The sequence below is a fragment of the Pleurodeles waltl genome, chromosome 3_1 (assembly GCF_031143425.1).
Source record: "Pleurodeles waltl isolate 20211129_DDA chromosome 3_1, aPleWal1.hap1.20221129, whole genome shotgun sequence".
NCBI classification, from domain to species: Eukaryota; Metazoa; Chordata; class Amphibia; order Caudata; family Salamandridae; genus Pleurodeles; species Pleurodeles waltl.
In genome coordinates this window covers 1979122348-1979142862 of record NC_090440.1, presented here as the reverse complement: position 1 = coordinate 1979142862, position 20515 = coordinate 1979122348, and positions in this window count along the sequence as shown.

Here is a 20515-nt window from a genome sequence, read left to right as displayed (position 1 = left end):
GTGCTTTGTCGTGGGCGTTTAACATTGCAATAAACTTTGATGTTTCTGCAACTCATTCGGAGTGTGGTCACTTACTTCAGTCAACCTTTGTGGGTGCCCAGTTACATTTGTTAGCATTCAAGCCCTCATTACAAGTCTGATCGCAGTTGGACTGCCACCTATGCGGCGGTCCAAAAGTCACATTATTACCATGGCGAAAGCGCCAATGTCCAACTGCCGGCATTGCCACCTTTTCGCCGGCTGACGGCCTGGCGATGCCGGCGGTCTTAATCCGCCAGGGAAGCACTGCAAGCAGTGCTGTGCTGGGGATTACAACTCCTGTGTCTGCCAGCTTGCGGTTCCACCACCTTGCAAAGGCTGACAGAGACAGGGTGCCGCGGGCCCCCATGGTCAGTGCAGGGGCCCCCATGGGCAACCCCGTCGCACTTTTCACTGCCTAAATTACGAGCCGGCAGCAATGTTGTGGGTAGTTTCCGACGGGGCCAGCGGGAGGAAACTCTATTTCTGCCCGCTGACCCAGTGGGAAACTCATAATAGGGCCAGCAGGCAGAAGACCGAACCTCCGCCGCCCACCAAACTCGTAATGAGGCTCTCAGTTGAACCTAAAAGGTTTTTGTTTATTTTGTGTTTGCATTTTCTTTTCATTTTGATTGGGTTAAGGAGGAATGCTAAGTTGGGGTGGGTTGTTTCAACTCGCAACATGTGAGAGCGGATGTTTTGTTATTACTCTGTCATGTGTGGCTAAAATTGTAGGGTATGTAATAAAAGGCCCCGGGTCTGCACCTCGTAGTCAAATCCTCACTACAACTGGTGTCAGCTCCTTTACTATCTAAATGCCGTTGGCCAGACTAGGCCGCTCTGCACAATGTAACAAATGCTATCATTTTCTAAAGGGCTCCAATAAAGGAGCAGTGATTATAGTCAGGGTCACTGGAATTATGTGATTGTGCAGCTGCACGATTTTCACATAGTTGTAGATTTGCGGCATTTGACCCATATTTCATCATCTACCGCAGAATCTACAGATTTTAAGAAAAAAGTATGTTTTTTCTAACTCAGACGGTTTTGAAAGTTACTAAATATGTGATGACTCTTCGTTGCACAGTGGAAGGCCATTTGTAAAGCTGGACTGGGTCACCTTTCTGTTGCTTATTGATTTATTTGGGGGTTAAATTTGTACTAAATGGGTGCAACCAATGGCAAGAGAGTTTGCCAAGTTTAACGAGTTAGAGATATTAGTGCTGTAAATTCCTAACTGGACTTCTCTTGCCACATAAATTGAAAATATAAAGTAAAACAGTTGACAGAAGCAAGCCGATTTAAAGCGCCACCGCCGCCATGAGCATGAGCGCAAGAGTTATTGGCTCCCTGCGTGAATGTCTAGAAAGGGTCGCGGCTGGGATGAAAGACAAACCAAAACCAGAGGAGGGGCCATCACACGCTGTAACAGGGGGAAGCATGACGTAGTGTAATGGCCAATAAAAATGTTCACTTACTGAAATCGCCTGTGGGAGGGAACCCAGCACACAAAGGAGGGACATTTCACAAAATGTACCAATAAAAAGGAAACATTTGAAACAAGCACAACAAACAATGAATAGCAAAAGTGGGCGTGTATAACAGCCCACAGAGAGGTTACAACAGGCCAAAGTGCTTGCGTGCTCGACCCTAAAAATGATGAAATAATGAAGGCCACAGTCTCTCAAGTGGGTGGTTTGCCCACTGCTTGGTCCTGGGGAATGCAAGGCCACAGTCTTTTAAGTGGGTGGTTTTCCCACTGCTTTGTCCTAGGGAGTGCAAGGCCACAGTCTCTCAAGTGGGTGGTTTGCCCACTGCTTGGTCCTGGGGAGTGCAAGGCCACGGTCTCTGTAGTGGGTGGTTTGCCCACTGGTTCTTGAGGGGGCCTTGTGCCCAGTGTGCTTCATCCTGGCAAGGAGGGGGTGAGTGGATAGCTTCTTCCACTGGTTCTGGAGGGGGCCTTGTGCCCACTGTGCATCATCCTGGCAAGGAGGGGGTGAGTGGATGGCTTCTTCCACTGGTTCTGGAGGGGGCCTTGTGCCCAGTGTGCTTCATCCTGGCAAGGAGGGGGTGAGTGGATGGCTTCTTCCACTGGTTCTGGAGGAGGCCTTGTGATGCAGCACTTGGGGAGTGCAAGGTCACAGTCACTCACCTGCGTGTCACACCTACAGGATTTGCAGGCTCCAGGACGCACTACAACCCAGGGAGGCACGACTACACACTGCCCGCCGGCGGTGACGGCTGCTCAGTGGTGGCAGTGGTGGTGCTGGTGTCGGGGCTGGCAGTGGTAAGGGGAGGCTCCAGCCCTTCCCCTGCAGCCTCGGACGGCTGCCCACTGGGGCTGCTGCTGCTGGCAGTGGTGCTGGTGGCGGTGCTGGCAGTGGTGGGGGTAGGCTCCAGCCCATCCCCCGCAGCCTCGGACGGCTCACCATTGGAAATGCTGCTGCTGGCAGTGGTGCTGGTGGTGGTGCTGGCAGTGGTGGGGGGAGGCTCCAGCCCATCCTCTGCAGCCTCGGATGGCTGCTGCTGCTGGTGGTGGTGCTGGTGGCGGTGCTGGTGTCGGGGATGCCAGTGGTGGGGGGAGGCTCCAGCCCTTCCCCTGCAGCTTCAGATGGCTGAACCGCCATGATTGGTGGTGGGGGATCAGAATCAGTCCCAGCACCAGGCCTCCTGTCCTTCTTGCCTGCAGGTGCAGGCCCTTTGCCCTTCCACCTGGCAGCTGGTGGTGCCTCCTTGCCCTTCCCCTTGGCAGCTGGTGGTGCCTCCTTGCCCTTCCCCTTGGCAGCTGGTGGTGCCTCCTAGTCCTTCCCCTTGCCAGTTGGTGGTACCTCCTTGCCCTTCCCCTTGGCAGCTAGTGGTGCATCCTTGCCCTTCCCCTTGGCAGCTGGTGGTGCCTCCTTGCCCTTTCCCTTGGCAGCTGGTGGTGCCTCCTTGCCCTTCCCCTTGGCAGCTGGTGGTGCCTCCTTGTCCTTCCCCTTGGTAGCTGGTGCAGGCACGCTGTCAGTGCTGATGGATGGTTCCCTGCTGCCTCTCCCACCTGCAGTAGCTGCCGACACTACTGTGGCCGTGGACTGGGTGGCTGAGGTGCTAGCCTGGGTTCTGACCACCCTGGCCCGACATGAAGGACAGGTGGGAGGGGTAGGGAAGAGGTCAACGTCGGAGAGGAAAAGCTTCTTAGGGACACTGGGGTGGGAAGAGGGTGAAGGTTTGGGAGTGGAGGAAGAGGGAGTGGTTGTTGGAGGTGTCTGTCTGCTGTGTTTGGGTGCAGGTGCATGGGCTGGATGCTGTTGTGAGGTGGATGGCTGTTGGGTGTCTGATGGCTTGCGTTTGTGTACTTTAGGAGATGGGGGCACAGACACAGTGGGAGAGGACACAGGGGATGAGTGCATGGAAGTGGGGGTGGTGACTGCCAGTGAGGGGTGTGTAGTGATAGGCGTGATGGTGATGGGGTAGTGGATGAGGATGTAGTGCATGCAGGTGTGAGTGGAGATGCTACTGGGAGGGTGGTGGGCGAGGAGTAGGAGGGGGACACAGTGGAGGCAGTGGATGTTGGTATGTCTGCATCTGGATGGTTTTTGTGTGAGTGCCTGTGGGATGATGTGTGGTGCTTGTGTTTACCTGATCCACTCCTGTGTGTTGTCTTGGGTGCATGCTGGTCTGGCTGTGTGCTTGGGATTGGTTGGGGTTGAGGGGAATGGGACTGGGTAGAGGAAGTTGGAGGGGGGAGGCTAGAAACAGGGAAAATGGCTGCCATCAGGGAGGAGGCCAGAACCTGGATTGATCTCTGTTGGGCCGCCATGCCAGAGTGAATGCCCTCCAGGAATGCATCTGTTTGTTGGCGTTCATGACACACACAGGGAACAGCCCTACGCACTAGGCAATGTACTACCAGTCACAATGCTAGTCACCAGGCCATAGACAGGAATACCTAACGCCAATAGCAGCATACCTGACACTCACAGACCCCTAACCAGTACTGGAGGCCTACTATCTTGTTAGGAGGTGGTGTTCATCAGCCCCTGCCCAACATGGAACCTACCCTGCAATCTTTGGCCTGGCCTAGGGGCACCCACAGGCCTACATCCCCCAACCGGAGACCACCCCATCACATGCAAGTAGTATATTGTGAAACTGTACTCACCCCCTTGTGACTGCTGTGATGCCCTCAAGCGCCCATCTAGGTCCGGATAGGCCACTGCCAGTATGCAGGCCATCAGGGGGGTCAGGGTTCGACGGGCACCCCTTCCTCGTTGGGAGGCCATCCCCAGCTGAGCATCTGCCGTCTTCTTTGCCCAGCGTCTCAGGTCCTCCCACTGTTTGTGACAGTGGGTGCTCCGCCTGCCGTAGACCCCCAGGGTCCGCACGTCCTTGGCGAAGGCACGCCATATACCCTTTTTCTGATGAGCGCTGACCTGCAGTAAAATACACATAGAAAAAGGTATTAGTCATACCGTCCGGCCTGCTACACTCATGGCCCACCATAGCCCTCCCATCCCATTACGCAAAGACATCCGCCCACCATACATGCAGCAAGCTGCCCAGAACCCTTCTACCAAACCCCCCCACACGAGGCCCTCACACACAGCACTCCATGCATTCATGGCCCATACATCGTGCTCACAGTGTACTCACCTGGTGGTCTGGAGGCCCATACAGCATTTGGTACCGGGTAGGACCCCATCCACCAGTTTCTCCAACTCCACAGCGGTGAAGGCAGGGGCCCTTTCCCAAGTGACACGAGCCATGGTCGATTCCAGACACAGGTCACAGCAGCACTTGCAGTGTAGGTCCTCTCCTGTTGAAGGTCAGGTAGCAAGTGAGTGAACAGATAGAAAATGGCGGTCACGTCCGCGGCGGTGCGTACCGTCACCGCCGGCGTACATCACCATTGGCCACCGTAACCCATAGGGCACAATGATAACCAATGAGGAGTTGCGTGGCAGTACTCGACCACCTCCCGCAACCGCGCACAACGTCAGCGGAATTACCTCATTTCCACCTGTCCATCCAAACAGGACAGGCAGACGCCATTTAAGGGGGGGGGGCAGGCCATGTCACCTAACTGCGTCACAGTACACAAAGGCACCATTTGGGCCTATCCAACAACATACTGTTATTGTAACAACATGCAATGCAGTGTAGTGTTTGGAAATGTGGAATACTGACCACCTGCTCCCCGTTTTGCCCCCTAGATTACAACCTCTGCGGATGAATAGGAGATGGAGACATCCCCCATGTACAGACCGCTGGTGGACTTGACAACAACGGAGGACAGGCACATTATCCTCACCTATAGGATTGACAAAGCCACAATCACAGAGCTGTGTGCCCAATTGGAGCCTGACCTGATATCTGCTATCCGTCACCCCACCAGGATCCTCCCTCTTGTGCAAGTCCTATCTGTGCTCCATTTCTTGGCAACTGGCACCTTTCGAATGACAGTGGGCTTGGCAGCAGGAATGTCACAGCCAATGTTCTCAATAGTGCTAACCAGAGTGTTGTCTGCCCTGATTAAACACATGCGCAGCTACATAGTTTTCTCCAAGGTGGAGGATTTGGCCACAGTGAAAGCAGACTTCTATGCAATGGGACATATCCCCAACATTATTGGGGCAAATGATGGTACACATATTGCATTTGTCCCCCCCCCCAACCGGAGAAATGAACAGGTGTTCAGAAATCGAAAGAACTTTCACTCGTTGAATGTGCAGATAGTGTGCCTTGCGGACCAGTATAATTCCCATGTCAATGCAAAGTATCCCGGGTCTGTGCATGATGCCTTTATCCTGAGGAATAGCAGCATCCCATATGTGATGGCTCAACTCCAGAGACACCGAGTGTGGCTAATAGGTGAGCCCTGGTTCACAGCCAGTGGATGATGGTGTATGGGTATGGTGTGGGCCCTAAGGATTAATGTGTGTGTCTAACAGGTGTCCCTCGATATTTGCAGGTGACTCTGGTTACCCCAACCTCTCACGGCTTCTGACCCCAGTGAGGAATGCCAGGACAAGGGCAGAGGAATGTTACAATGAGGCACATGGGCGACAAGGAGAATAATAGAGAGATCATTCGGCCTCCTGAAAGCCAGGTTTCGGTGCCTGCATCTAACAGGTGGATCCCTGTGCTACTCACCCAAGAAGGTGTGCCAGATAATTGTGGCATGCTGCATGTTGCATAACCTTGTCTTGAGGCGCCAGGTCCCTTTTCTACAGGAGGATGTGGCTGGAGATGGGCGTGTGGAAGCAGTGGACCCTGTGGACAGTGAAGATGAAGAGGCAGAGGATGAGGACAACAGAACAGCTATTAGATGACAGTACTTCCAGTGACACACAGGTAAGACACTGTAACTTCACTTTGCATTGACAGTTTTGTATTGGACATTGTACATGGCAGGCAGATTCCCCCAATTCTATGGCCACGTACTGTACCCACTGGCATCTCTATTTCCAGATATCTGTGGCCCACTTGGCACCTGGTGTGTTGACTGCAGCCAACTACAGGTTATTCCTATGTATACATTACTGTTCAGTTGTATTGCAGTGTTTAAACCTTGTTAAACGAATACATAGTTAAATCATTTGACATACTCCATACTTGTATTTTTAAGTGCTAAGAGGTAGAGGGGGATGTGCAATGGGCTGGGGGGGTGATGGAGGTACATCCAGGATAGAGTTGAGTCTATTTGTATCACAGGTGCATTGTCCAAGGGGGCATAGGAAATGGAGCAATGGCAGTTCAAGGTGGACAGGGTGACAGAGTGGGACACAAGGGTGACAATCAGGAGAGTCTTATTTCCTGGCGGGGATCTTGGCAATGTTCTCTGGCTTCTGTCTGGATCGCAGGGACCATTTGTGTGGTGGTTCTCCTTCTGCAGGGGAAGGGGTGCTGGTGGCCTGTTGTTCCTGTGGCAGGGCCTCCTGTCCACTAGCGGCAGCGGAGGTGGAGGGCTGTTCATCGGTGTGGCTAGTGTCAGAGGCCCGGTGGTGTGCCACTGCCTCCCTCATGGTATTGGCCATGTCTGCCAGCACCACTGCAATGGTGACCAGGGTGGTGTGGATGTACTTCAGGTCCTCCCTGATCCCCAGGTATTGTCCCTCCTGCAGCCTCTGGGTCTCCTGCAACTTGTCCAGTATCTGGCCCATCATCTCCTGGGAATGGTGGTATGCTCCCAGGATGTTGATGACTGCCTCATGGAGAGTCCGTTTCCTGGGCCTGTCCTCCTGTCGCACAGCAGTCCCCCAGCTTCCCCGATGTCCTGTGCCTGTGTCCCCTGAACGGTGTGCCCACTGCCACTGACCCCAGGTCCCTGATCGTCCTGTGTTTGTGGGGTGTCCTATGGTCCCTGTAGTGGTGGACATACTGCTGATTGACGTGTCCTGGGGACAGAGGTTTGGGCCTGCTGGGTGGGTGCTGTGCTGGTGTTTCCTGAGGGGGGAGCCTCTGTAGTGGTATGAGACTGTGCCTGGGTCACCGACTGTCCGGAGATCCCTGATGGGCCAGGTTGATCATCCTGATCCAGGCGAGCAGAGCTGCTGTCATCACTGTGGGCCTCTTCTGTGGGGGGACTGGATGTTGCTGGCACCTCCACGCCAGTGACGTTGGGTGGGGGTCCTGTGGGGATGCAAATGCAGTGTTATAGTTTCTGCGTGTGACATCTTGTGCATGGGTGCGTTGCCCTGTATGGTTGTGATTGCCCTGTCAGCTTTGCCTTGTGTGAGTAGTGATTATGTGGGCTAGGTGATTCTCTCTAATGTGCATGCTTTAGTGATGGGTGTCCATGCAGGTCTGTGAGGGGTGTCCATGCGTTGTTGTTGCATGCAGGGCTTGGTATTGTGATGGGTGGGTTGTGATGGTGGGTTATATTTGAGGTGGTGGAGTGATGGTGGTGAGGGTAGGAGTGGGGCTATGTGATGGCATGCAGATAGGGGTGATAGTAGTAAAGAGTTGACTTACCAGAGTCCAGTCCTCCTGCTACTCCTGCCAGGCCCTCAGAATGCAGTATTGCCAAGACTTGCTCCTCCCATGTTGTTAGTTGTGGGGGAGGAGGTGGGGGTCCACCGCCAGTCCTCTGTACAGCTATCTGGTGTCTTGAAACCACGGAACGCACCTTCCCCCGTAGGTCGTTCCACCTCTTCCTGATGTCATCCCTTGTTCTGGGGTGCTGTCCCACGGCGTTGACCCTGTCCACGATTCTCCGTCATAGCTCCATCTTCCTAGCAATGGATGTCTGCTGCACCTGTGATCCGAATAGCTGTGGCTATACCCGTATGATTTCCTCCACCATGACCCTTAGCTCCTCCTCTGAGAACGTGGGGTGTCTTTGTGGTGCCATGGGTGTAGTGTGAGTGGTGTGTGTGAGGGTGTGTGGGGTGATGTGTTGGGGTGTGTGCTGTGAGGTGCGTGGATGGTGTATGGGTGATGGTGTTCTGTGGCTCTGGTTCTGTGGGTGCCCTTGGTGTGTCTCTCTCTTAGTTGTAAATTTTTGTTAGTCGTAAAGGGTTGTGGGTAATGTGTGTGTTTTATAGTGGTGTGGGTGTGGTGCGTGTATGGGTGTTAGGTTTGTGTAGTTTGAATTGTCCAATGTAGTGTTGTTTTGTATGTGTGTGTATGTACAGCCAATGGTTTACCGCGGTTGAATGTCCGCCATTGTGGGCGTAGTTCTGTTGGCGTAACGGTCTGGGTTTTGGTACCGCCAGTTTATCACTGACCTTTGGGCTAGCGGACTTGTGTGTGTGTCTGTACAGTGATGGATTGCTATGTGTGGGTCATAATATGGGTAGCGGTAAACCGCCGTGCCAGCGGTATGTTTGCTGCAGTCGACATGGCGGTAAGCAGGACTTACCTCCAATGTCATAATGAGGGCCTAAGTATTAAGCTGAGAATGTTTGTTTTTCACTGTTAAGATGTTTTCCTGTCGATCTCAGTGAGTCAATGTGGTAAGATGATGAGAATGTTTTTATAAGAATGGTAGAACATAGAAGGGGTTAGCAACGTTCCTAAGGTCCTGGCAGTAACCAGTGTATCAGTTGCTGCCAGGATGTTAGGAGATGAGGAAGCAAGCAGCTGTGCTTTCTCGTGGCGTTTAACATTGCAATAAACTTATGTTTCTGCAATTCATTCGGAGAGTGGTCACTTACTTCAGATTGGCGATGTGATTATTAGGCAGCTATTTGCAATTACGCCCAATGACTCAGCAAGCGCATTACGACATTGAAGGACCTGCCGTGACCCACTTTGCCTTCTCGCAAGCAAACCTTGTGACTTCAAAAAGTCATGTTGCTCAGAAACAATTCACCCGAGTGACTCTTCCACTTCCACTGTATTCACATATAGCTGCCATCTTGTTTTGGCCATTGTAGTGGGCCCAAGACGCTTTATTTTGCCATTACCCGCTCACGCCTGCTGACTTGCTCTAATACGTTCTCATCACTGCAAGCCATACGTCATATAAAAACAAACGTCGATCATCTTTAGGAAACAGTTTGTTAGTTTACTTGAGCCTCTGCGACCAGCACGCCTTAAAGAGGATTTATGTGTCAACTTGAAACAGCGATTGGCACGCTTTAGTAAAAAGAAAGACACAGAGAGAAAATACAATTACCTGCGGTCAACCTTCAGTGACAAGCAAACTTATAAAAAGAACATGTTTTGTATGGTTTCTTGCCTGTCTAAATACAGTGATGAGCACACTGAAATACGTTACAAGAATTTAGATGAACATCAATAAGGTTGAAAGTAAAATTTGTGTTAACACAGTGTTAGTTGTCAATACGGTGATTAGCACACCTCAGATAATTCACAATTGAATGTGTTTACAGTTATTCATTCAATGTAAACTTCATTTAGTAATTGTTGGGTTTTTTTATAATTCAATAGAATGACTTCACAAGAGTTGCCTCACCAATGTTTTCAACCTCCACCTTTCCTACTGCATCTTGGTAAACCACCATGTAAGTGGAAACAGTGGTTCAAATTATTTTAGAAGTACTTTGTTGCAGTAGACGCTACCAGATACCCTTGAGGCAGAAAATTAGCTTTATTATATTGTAGTCTTGGGTACGATGCTCAAGAAGTGTTTGATAATTTGCCTGTAGCAACACCAATAAGAGTGTTAGCACGAGATAATGAAGGAGAGATTGATCAATGTTAGACCTGACAGCCTTAGGGTGGTCACCCATAACTTTTTGCCTGCCTCCCTCCACTTTTTAGATACTGTTTTTGCTGGTTTTTAGACTCTGCGCACTTTACCACTGCTAACCAGTGCTAAAGTGCACATGCTCTCTCCCTTTAAACATGGTAACATTGGATCATACCCAAGTGGACTATTTAATTTACTTATATGTCCCTAGTAGAGTGCCCTATATGTGCCATGGGCCTGTAGATTAAATGCTACTAGTGGGCCTGCAGCACTGATTGTGCCACCCACTTCAGTAGCCCCTTAACCTTGTCTCAGGCCTGCCATTGCAAGGCCTGTGTGTGCAATTTCACTGCCAATTCGACTTGGCATTTAAAAGCACTTGCCAAGCCTACAACTCCCCTTTTTCTACATATAAGACACCCCTAAGGTATGCCCAAGGTAACCCATAGGGCATTTACCTACGTAGTTTACATGTCCTGGTAGTGTAAAACTCCTAAATTCATTTTACACTGCTGTGAGGCCTGCTCCCTTCATATGCTAACATTGGGGCTGCCCTCATACATTGCTTGAGTGGTAGCTGCTGATCTGGAAGGAGTAGGAAGGTCATATTAAGTATGGACAGAATGGTGATATAAAATCCCGCTGACTGGTGAAGTTGGATTTAATATTACTATTTTGGAAATGCCACTTTTAGAAAGTGAGCATTTCTCTGCACTTACATTTTTCTGTGCCTTACAATCTACGTCTGGCTGGGTTTAGTTGACAGCTCCCTTGTGCATTCACTCAGACACACCCCAAACACAGGATACTCAGGCTCACTTGCATACATCTGCAATTTGAATGGGGCTTCATGGGCTGGGAGGGTGGAGGGCCTGACACTTGCATGCCAAAGGACAGTAGCCTGCCCTCACACAAAGGACTGCCACACCCCCTACTAGCATCCTGGCAGACAGGATTGAACTGAAAGGGGACCTTGTGCACTTCTAAGCCACTCTTTGAAGTCTCCCCCACTTCAAAGGCACACTTGGGTATTTAAAGAGGGCCTCTGCCCCTATCAACTCAGACACTTCCTGGAGAAGAAACTTGAAGAAGAACATGCATCCTGCCAAGAAGAACTGCCTGGCTGCCCAAAGGACTCTCCTGTCTGCTTTCTGTGAACGACTGCCGCCTTGCTGTTGCCCTGCTGCCTTGCTGCTCTCTGGCTGTGGTGAAGAAGTGCTCTCCAAGAGCTTGCCTCCTATTCCCTGAAGTCTCAGGACCAAAGAGACTTCATCTCTACAAGAAGCACTCCTTGTGCGGCAAACTTCGATGCACAGCCTGCCAGAAACGACGCACAGCCTGCATCATGGTGAAAATATCACCGCACGTCGAACCAGAATGTCGCAGCCTGACTTCACAACGAGAAAATCGATGCAGCGCCAGCGTAGCAACCGGAAATTCAACGCATTGCCCACTGGATCGACGCACAGCCAAGCCGGAACGACACAGCCCAACTTCCAGGCAGGAATTGACACAGCGCCTACCGTGCAGTAGAAAATTTGACGCAACGCCCACCAGATTGACGCAGCTCCTATGACTTTGTCCTGCCAGCGCAGGAAATCCACGCATCGTCCCCGGGGCGTCTGAAAACCTCGCAACCCGAAGAGGATCCACGACCGAGTGCCGGAAATCGCCGCACAGCCGTCCCTACGTGAAAACTAAACGACGCATCGCTGTGTACAGCCTGAGAAATCGAAGCACACCCCTTTGTTTCCACGCATCTCCTCCTCTGCGGTTCTTTGCAGAGATTTTTCACGCGAACCAGGTACTTTATGCTTGAAAGAGACTTTGTTTGCTTTTAAAAGACTTAAGACACTTTGGGCCTGATTACAACTTTGGAGGAGGAGGTTAATCCGTCCCAAATGTGACAGATATCCCGCCCGCCGTATTACGAGTCCATTATATCCTATGGAACTCGTAATACGGTGGGCGGGATATCCGTCACATTTGGGACGGATTAACTACCTCTGCCAAAGTTGTAATCAGGCCCTTTATAGCACTTTTCATTGATATCTCAACATTTACTTATTGCATCTTTAATAGTTTTGACCTGCATTTATCCAGATAAATATTATATATTTTTCTAAACACTGTGTGGTGTATTTTTGTGGTGCTATATGGTGTTATTTTATGATTTATTGCACAAATACTTTACACATTGCCTTCTAAGTTAAGCCTGACTGCTCAGTGCCAAGCTACCAGAGGGTGGGCACAGGATAATTTGGATTGTGTGTGACTTACCCTGACTACAGTGAGGGTCCTTGCTTGGACAGGGGGTAACCTGACTACCAACCAAAGACCCCATTTCAAACAATCAATATGAAGAAGCAGACTACGTAAACACTATTAGGAAGAAGCTAGTATTTTACTTGAGGGACATAAATTTGTTAAACGAAAACAAAACATAGATGAGAGTGTGGAAGAATATGTATCTGCTTCAAGAATACTGGCAGTGACATGTGAATTTGGGTCAAATATCTATATATACATTCGGGACCAATTTGTTTTTATTGTTATTCACACCAGATTCAGGAGAGATTACTTGCTTGCAGAAACCCAACACTTATGGAAGTCGTAGATTTAGTAAAAGGAATAGAATGTTTTATGACTTCCTCTAAGGCTTTAAACAAAGGGTTACTAGTGAATCTAGTAAGTACTGGAAATGACGATTTTGAGGCTTGTACTGAGGCCGTTTGTGCAGTTAGTATACATAGGAAAGGATGAAAAGAATTCATAATGAAACAAATGTCTTATTGTTATAGATGTGGGTTGAAAAGTCATACTGATAACAACACTAATTGTCCTGCACTTGGAGAAAGATGCAGGTCCTACAAAAACATTGGTCATTTCAAGGTGGTATGCAGAAGCCACAAAACACCTATCAAAGTAAATAGTATAGAACTAGTAGAAGACATAGCTTCAGAAAAAATAAGTAAGGTACTGTTGAAATTCAGTAACAGATTCTGATGTTTTGAAAGGACCTTTAGTACAAGCCAAGATTGCTGATATTACCTTACAGGTTATGGTGGAGTCAGGCTCCCCAATAACTATTTTGAGAGATTCTACAGTTGTGGAGGTTTGTGGTGATAATATTAAACTTAACCCCACTGACATCAATCCTAAAGGTTTTGGTAAGAAAAAACATTGACATGTTTGGTTGCTTTCATACCAAACTAGAATGCCTAGGCAGAGTTTATTTCACCAAAGTTTATGTTGTCATCGAAGGGAAAAATATCATAGGGTGGAAAGATTTAACTAGGATGGGCTTGAATGTAGTTCCTGGATCGGAAAAATCCCATGAGAATAGGTGAATGCATGTGCACTGATCTTAGCAACGAACAAATAGCTAGTGTTGAGACAATGGAGCAAGACACTGAATTAATTTGCAAACAATATAAGGATGTTTTCCAGGAAAAAGTTGGTTTTGGTAAAGGGTTAGAGCATCACATTAAGCTTAAACAGGATGCTCATCCGGTAGTCGATAAAGTACATAGCTTACCTATTAGCATAACAAAGAATTTTAAAAAACACTCTTCAGGAGATATGTTCACAAGGCATTTTTAGATCAACTGATTGTTCCCAGTGGGTTTCTCCCATAGTTGTTGCCAAGAAGAAATCAGAGAGTTAGGACTATGTGCTGATTTACGCAAAGAAAACAATAATATCCTGATTGATTGTCATCCAATACTTATAATTCAGGACTTATTAGCAAACTTAGGTGAGGCCAAAACGTTTACTCTGATAGACTTGTGTTCTGCATATCACCAAATTGCCCTGACACCAGCTTCAAGGGAACTCACAACATTTATCACGCCATTTGGAGGTTTTGAGTATTGTAGACTTCCATTTCAGGTGGCGTCAGCGGCAAGCATTTTAAAAAAACTAATGGATAAATTATTTGGTGATATGCAGGGTGTACAAACCTACCAGGATGATATCCTGATATTTGTGAAAGACGTTCAAACCCATAATGATATTTTAGACAAAGTCCTAAAAACATTGGGCCTCATTACAGTCGCCGCCCGCCAAGGTTGATCTGCAGTCCGGCCGCCAATTCGGCCGCACTCCCGCCAAAGCGGCCGCACTCCTGCCATGCCCATTTCGACATCCGGCCCGGCGGGGATGTGGCCCGCAACATGGGAGCCGGCTCCAAATGGAGCTGGCGGTGTTGCGGCCGTGCGACGGGTGCAGTTGCACCCGTCTCACTTTTCAGCAGACAGTGAAAAGCAGTGTGGGGCTGTGCCAGGGGGCCCCTGCACTGCCCATGCCAAATGCATGGGCAGTGAGGGGCCCCCAGGGGCCCCCCGACTCCCCTTCCCGCCAGCCTTTCCATGGCAGTTCCTACCGCCATGGACAGGCTGGCGGGAAGGGGACTCGTAATCTGGCAGATTAAAACCGCCGGGACGACAATGGCGGGAAACCGCCGGGACGACTAGGACGACAATGGCGGGAAACCGCCGGGACGACAATGGCGGGAAACCGCCAGTCCCGGCTGTGCGACCGCGGCACTTCCGCCGCAGTCGTAATCCGCGAGTTTGTACCGCCAGCCTGTTGGCAGTATAACCTCCAAAACAGCCCTGGCGGTCTTTCACCGCTAGGGTTGTAATGAGGGCCATTATCTTAAACCGGCATGCCAATTAGACGAAATGAGTGCCAATTTGGTATGGAAAAATTAAAATATTTAGGTAATACAATATCAGCTTTAGGAATAACACCCAAATTTTCACTCATAAAAAGTATCCAAAAAGCTAGGGAACCAAAGGACAGGGATAGTCTTAGATCATTTCTTGGCCTGACTGAATATTATGACAGATTTGTAAGTGAGAACCTTTAAGAATGCTCCTAAAAAAGGAGCAAAGTTTGAATGGACTAAAGAATTGGAGGAGGTGTTCACATAGATAAAACAAATTATAGTTGAGGCTCCTGCACTGAACCCATATAAACCAGAATGTAAATGCATAATTACAGTAGATGCTAGTTTAACTAATCTCGGAGCAGTTTTGAGCCAATGGGTTAATGGAAAAGAGCAGACAATCGGATTTGCATCCAGAACATTGAAACAATCAGAAAGGTATTATAATACCATAGAAAGAGAGGCATTAGCTGCCATATGGGCAGTACAAAAATGTAAAGTGTCCATCTGCCCAGACCGACATATAATATACGTGGCAGAACAGCCACTGGAGTAACTCCGCCACCACCAGGCATCCGCCCCCAGGCAGCCTGGCGATGGCGGACTTACATATCCGACAGGGCAGCGCTGCCCGCCGGATAATATACCTGATTCCACCAGCCTTTTACCTGGGGGTTTCCCCCGCCAGGGAAAGGCTGGCAGAATGGGTGCCTCAGGGCCTCGCCCATGCCGATTTACTGGCAGTGACATGCGCGATGGGTGCTGCTGCACCCACCGGACTGCTACATTGCCACCGGCTCCATGTGGAGCCAGCGTCAATGTAGAGGCCCTGCATTCTGCTGGGCCGGCTGGCGGAAACACTGTTTCCACCCACAGGCCCAGCGGAATGTTCATAATGTGGCCGGCGGGATCCTCAGTGTGCTGGCGGTCTTTTGTTGACCACCAGCGCTGAACTCGGCGGGTTTTCCCGCCGAGTTAATAATGAGGGCCTAAATATCTCATTGTCTTAATAGACTACCATTCAAAGTGGATTTATCATTCATTTATTGAATCACCCAATACCAATACTGTCATAACATTTTAGAAAATGTGTTTAAGATGGAGAGGTCACCGAAAGAAATTGTGACTGATAATTGGACTTAGCTTGTATCTGATGCATAAAAACATTTTTTAAATATTACAACATTAAGGATCACGTGATTGCTTTGTATTCTCCTAATTCAAATGGATTAGTAGAGATTGCTAATACAATTCTGAAAGAAGGTGTACAGACAGCACTCACTTCAGGTCAGGATGTGAGTAAATTCTTGAATGACAAAATATGGAATTACAATATCACTCCTCACAGCACCACTAGGGAAACACCTTTTAGGCTGTATAGCTCACACAAGTATATTTCTGAGTTGGTTAAGAAGCAAAACAGACATTGAACAAAAGATACAGTCTAATGAAAGCATGTCACGATCAGTAACTATAAAACAAGCTCCAATGACAAGGCATTTTGATGAGAGACATTATTCATAGGACAAGATATTCAATATAGGAGATTGGGTTTTCATTAAAAATCCCAGACATGTTAATAAAGTAGATTCTAGAGGATCTATTTTACGAAATGGAAAAGGGTGGTGGAATAGAAGGCAAAATTATCTGACTCGCAAATTGGCTTCACCCACAGGATAGGTGAATAGTCATGGGGGTGATAGTAAGGATGGTTTTGTGCAACGCCCGGCAACCACTTCCAATGAGATATCCAGTAGGACAATTGATTCTTGTTCACAGGAAATAAAAGTACCAAGTAATTTTGGAGATTGTATATTGTATTTGAATTACAATTGTTCGTTGTAAGGGGGCAGGTGTGTGGTAAGATTATGAGAATGTTTAATAAGAATGGTATAATGGTGGAATGTAGATGGGCGAGGAACGCTGCTAAGGTTCTGGCAGTAGCCGGTGTGTCAATTGCTGCCAGGGCATTAGGAGATGAGGAAGCAAGCAGCTGTGCTTTGTCGTGGGCGTTTAACATTGCAATAAACTTTGATGTTTCTGCAACTCATTCGGAGTGTGGTCACTTACTTCAGTCAACCTGTGTGGGTGCTCAGTTACATTTGTTAGCATTCAAGCCCTCATTACAAGTCTGATCGCAGTTGGACTGCCACCTACGCGGCGGTCCAAAAGTCACATTATTACCATGGCGAAAGCGCCAATGTCCAACTGCCGGCATTGCCACCTTTTCGCCGGCTGACGGCCTGGCGATGCCGGCGGTCTTAATCTGCCAGGGAAGCACTGCAAGCAGTGCTGTGCTGGGGATTACAACTCCTGTGTCTGCCAGCTTGCGGTTCCACCACCTTGCAAAGGCTGACAGAGACAGGGTGCCGCGGGCCCCCCATGGTCAGTGCAGGGGCCCCCATGGGCAACCCCGTCGCACTTTTCACTGCCTAAATTACGAGCCGGCAGCAATGTTGTGGGTAGTTTCCCACGGGGCCAGCGGGCCAGCAGGCGGAAGACCGAACCTCCGCCGCCCACCAAACTCGTAATGAGGCTCTCAGTTGAACCTAAAAGGTTTTTGTTTATTTTGTGTTTGCATTTTCTTTTCATTTTGATTGGGTTAAGGAGGAATGCTAAGTTGGGGTGGGTTGTTTCAACTCGCAACATGTGAGAGCGGATGTTTTGTTATTACTCTGTCATGTGTGGCTAAAATTGTAGGGTATGTAATAAAAGGCCCCGGGTCTGCACCTCGTAGTCAAATCCTCACTACAACTGGTGTCAGCTCCTTTACTATCTAAATGCCGTTGGCCAGACTAGGCCGCTCTGCACAATGTAACAAATGCTATCATTTTCTAAAGGGCTCCAATAAAGGAGCAGTGATTATAGTCAGGGTCACTGGAATTATGTGATTGTGCAGCTGCACGATTTTCACATAGTTGTAGATTTGCGGCATTTGACCCATATTTCATCATCTACCGCAGAATCTACAGATTTTAAGAAAAAAGTATGTTGTTTCTAACTCAGACGGTTTTGAAAGTTACTAAATATGTGATGACTCTTCGTTGCACAGTGGAAGGCCATTTGTAAAGCTGGACTGGGTCACCTTTCTGTTGCTTATTGATTTATTTGGGGGTTAAATTTGTACTAAATGGGTGCAACCAATGGCAAGAGAGTTTGCCAAGTTTAACGAGTTAGAGATATTAGTGCTGTAAATTCCTAACTGGACTTCTCTTGCCACATAAATTGAAAATATAAAGTAAAACAGTTGACAGAAGCAAGCCGATTTAAAGCGCCACCGCCGCCATGAGCATGAGCGCGAGAGTTATTGGCTCCCTGCGTGAATGTCTAGAAAGGGTCGCGGCTGGGATGAAAGACAAACCAAAACCAGAGGAGGGGCCATCACATGCTGTAACAGGGGGAAGCATGACGTAGTGTAATGGCCAATAAAAATGTTCACTTACTGAAATCGCCTGTGGGAGGGAACCCAGCACACAAAGGAGGGACATTTCACAAAATGTACCAATAAAAAGGAAACATTTGAAACAAGCACAACAAACAATGAATAGCGAAAGTGGGCGTGTATAACAGCCCACAGAGAGGTTACAACAGGCCAAAGTGCTTGCGTTCTCGACCCTAAAAATGATGAAATAATGAAGTTTATTACAAAATGTGCTGCATTATGCCATATAATTAGCCTTTTCTGCTCCATTTACTCAACTCTACCACATAATTTGCACCTCTCCTACCGCACAATTCCAGTGGCCCTGATTATGGTTCCACAGGCTGTTTGTTACAACAGGCCCCTGCAGCCAGACACCAATATGCTTCAACAGGTTGCAGTACCACAAGTCATCACTAAAAATCCCTGGTGCCCTACACCATCATTGATTGCATCATGCTCCATCACTAGATGATTTTTGGGCTGTGGAGGGCCCTGTGTGTTTATTTTTCGGAAACCAGGCGGTGCCCCATCTGTGGCTCGCACTAAAGGTAAGGCATAGCCTGAGCTCAACTGGTTGTTCAGCTCACCTCGTTTTCTCTGCCAGCTATTTAGCCTGCCCCCTCCCTCAGGCGAGTGCACACCTGCTTCTCTGAGGCAGGTAGCCATCACATGCTCACACATGATACAAGTAGTTAAATTAAGGCGTGAAGACACATGCGCATTAATGTAACTACTTTTGTCATTATTTACACCGCCCCCTCTCCCAGTAGTGTATGGTTGCAGGGCAGTGCTTAATTTGTGTGTGTTGTTTCCGGTGCGGAGCACCGGCACTTGTTTTTGAGGGCTGGCACTTATTTTTCTGCATCAAACAATTACTGCGAGCAAAAGACACAGATGGGAAAGACGGAGGAAGAGAAAAACGAAAAAGCGTCACAAAGGAAGAAAGCAAAAAGCTGCAACAGTGAGCTGAAGGGGCAGGGAGTGGCTGTAAATAGACTGAAGAGGCCCGAGATGGCTTAATGAATGCGCTGCCTCAGTATTCTATGCTCGCATATTTAATTGCAGCTGCCGCTTTTTTAAGAGTAGAGCTTTGGGCAACAACACATTTTTATTTACAAATTAAGCACTTCTGCAGGGCCGTCAGTACAATTCAGCACGCAAAAACGCTTCTGACGACAGCCCTGCTTGAAGAATGGACATTGAAGCTTGCGGCAGCTCAGGGACTGAGCCTGAACAGAAAATCTCCTCTCCCCTTGTAGCTCGCTGGTTGTGCTTGAGGGCCGGCCTGACATGAACAGTGATTAAGGGTTGCACTCTGGCACTGGAGGTCGAAATGGCAAAACACAAGCAAAATAGCTGGAGCTCAGGGCGAAGGCTGACTGCACTAATGCACGGTGTCCGTGATACTGTTTATTGCCAGACTAAGTTTTCTCATGGCACATGTTTTCTAAAATGCAGTGCACCTGCAGGCAAAGGCGGTAAGTGCTTTAAATCGAAATTTTGAAGTAGAGGTACTCACTATCCTAGAGCAGTTACTTTTGCTTAGAAGTGCTGCTATTCTCCCATTTAAAGTATTGCACCAGCTCGGACCAGTGTAAGTGCTTTCTTTTTCAAATTAAAGAAGTGACGGTACTCAATATCTGCACATTGCAAGCACTGTAATAAAGTCAGGGCCACTGGAATTATGCGGCAGGGGAGAATCAAATTATGCAGCAGGGTAGACTTCTATGTGGCAAGAAAAGGCAATTATGCAACATTAATGTGACACATTTTGCAAAATTATTTATTTCCTATGTTGTAATATTACTTTTTCATTTTTACACGGGCCAACACAGTCTTGGAAGAAAGTTGCACCTTGTTAATACTGGTTTAACACCCAAATATAGCAAATAAACACATAAAGGCAATCAGTCAACCTTTGCAAACAGCGTTCATGGCACATAAGCACGTGTTGTTGCATCTTTACTAACTTTTGAACTGTTTGAGTAAAAAATATTTTTTGTTTAAATCTACAGATCATGGAGCAATTGATGGATTATGTGGCAAATGCGGCAAAAACATAATTATGCGAAAAACACTGCAGCCACTGAATAACACAATTCCACTGGCCCTAAATAAAATACTTAAAAGAGTTCAGTTTGGTTAGTAATGATATATTTTTGTAGAAACAACCCAACTACTCCATTATGTGTTCAATTCGGTCTTTGTAATTTCTCTAAACAGTCTAAACGTATAACGCATACCAATATGGATGATATGTCAC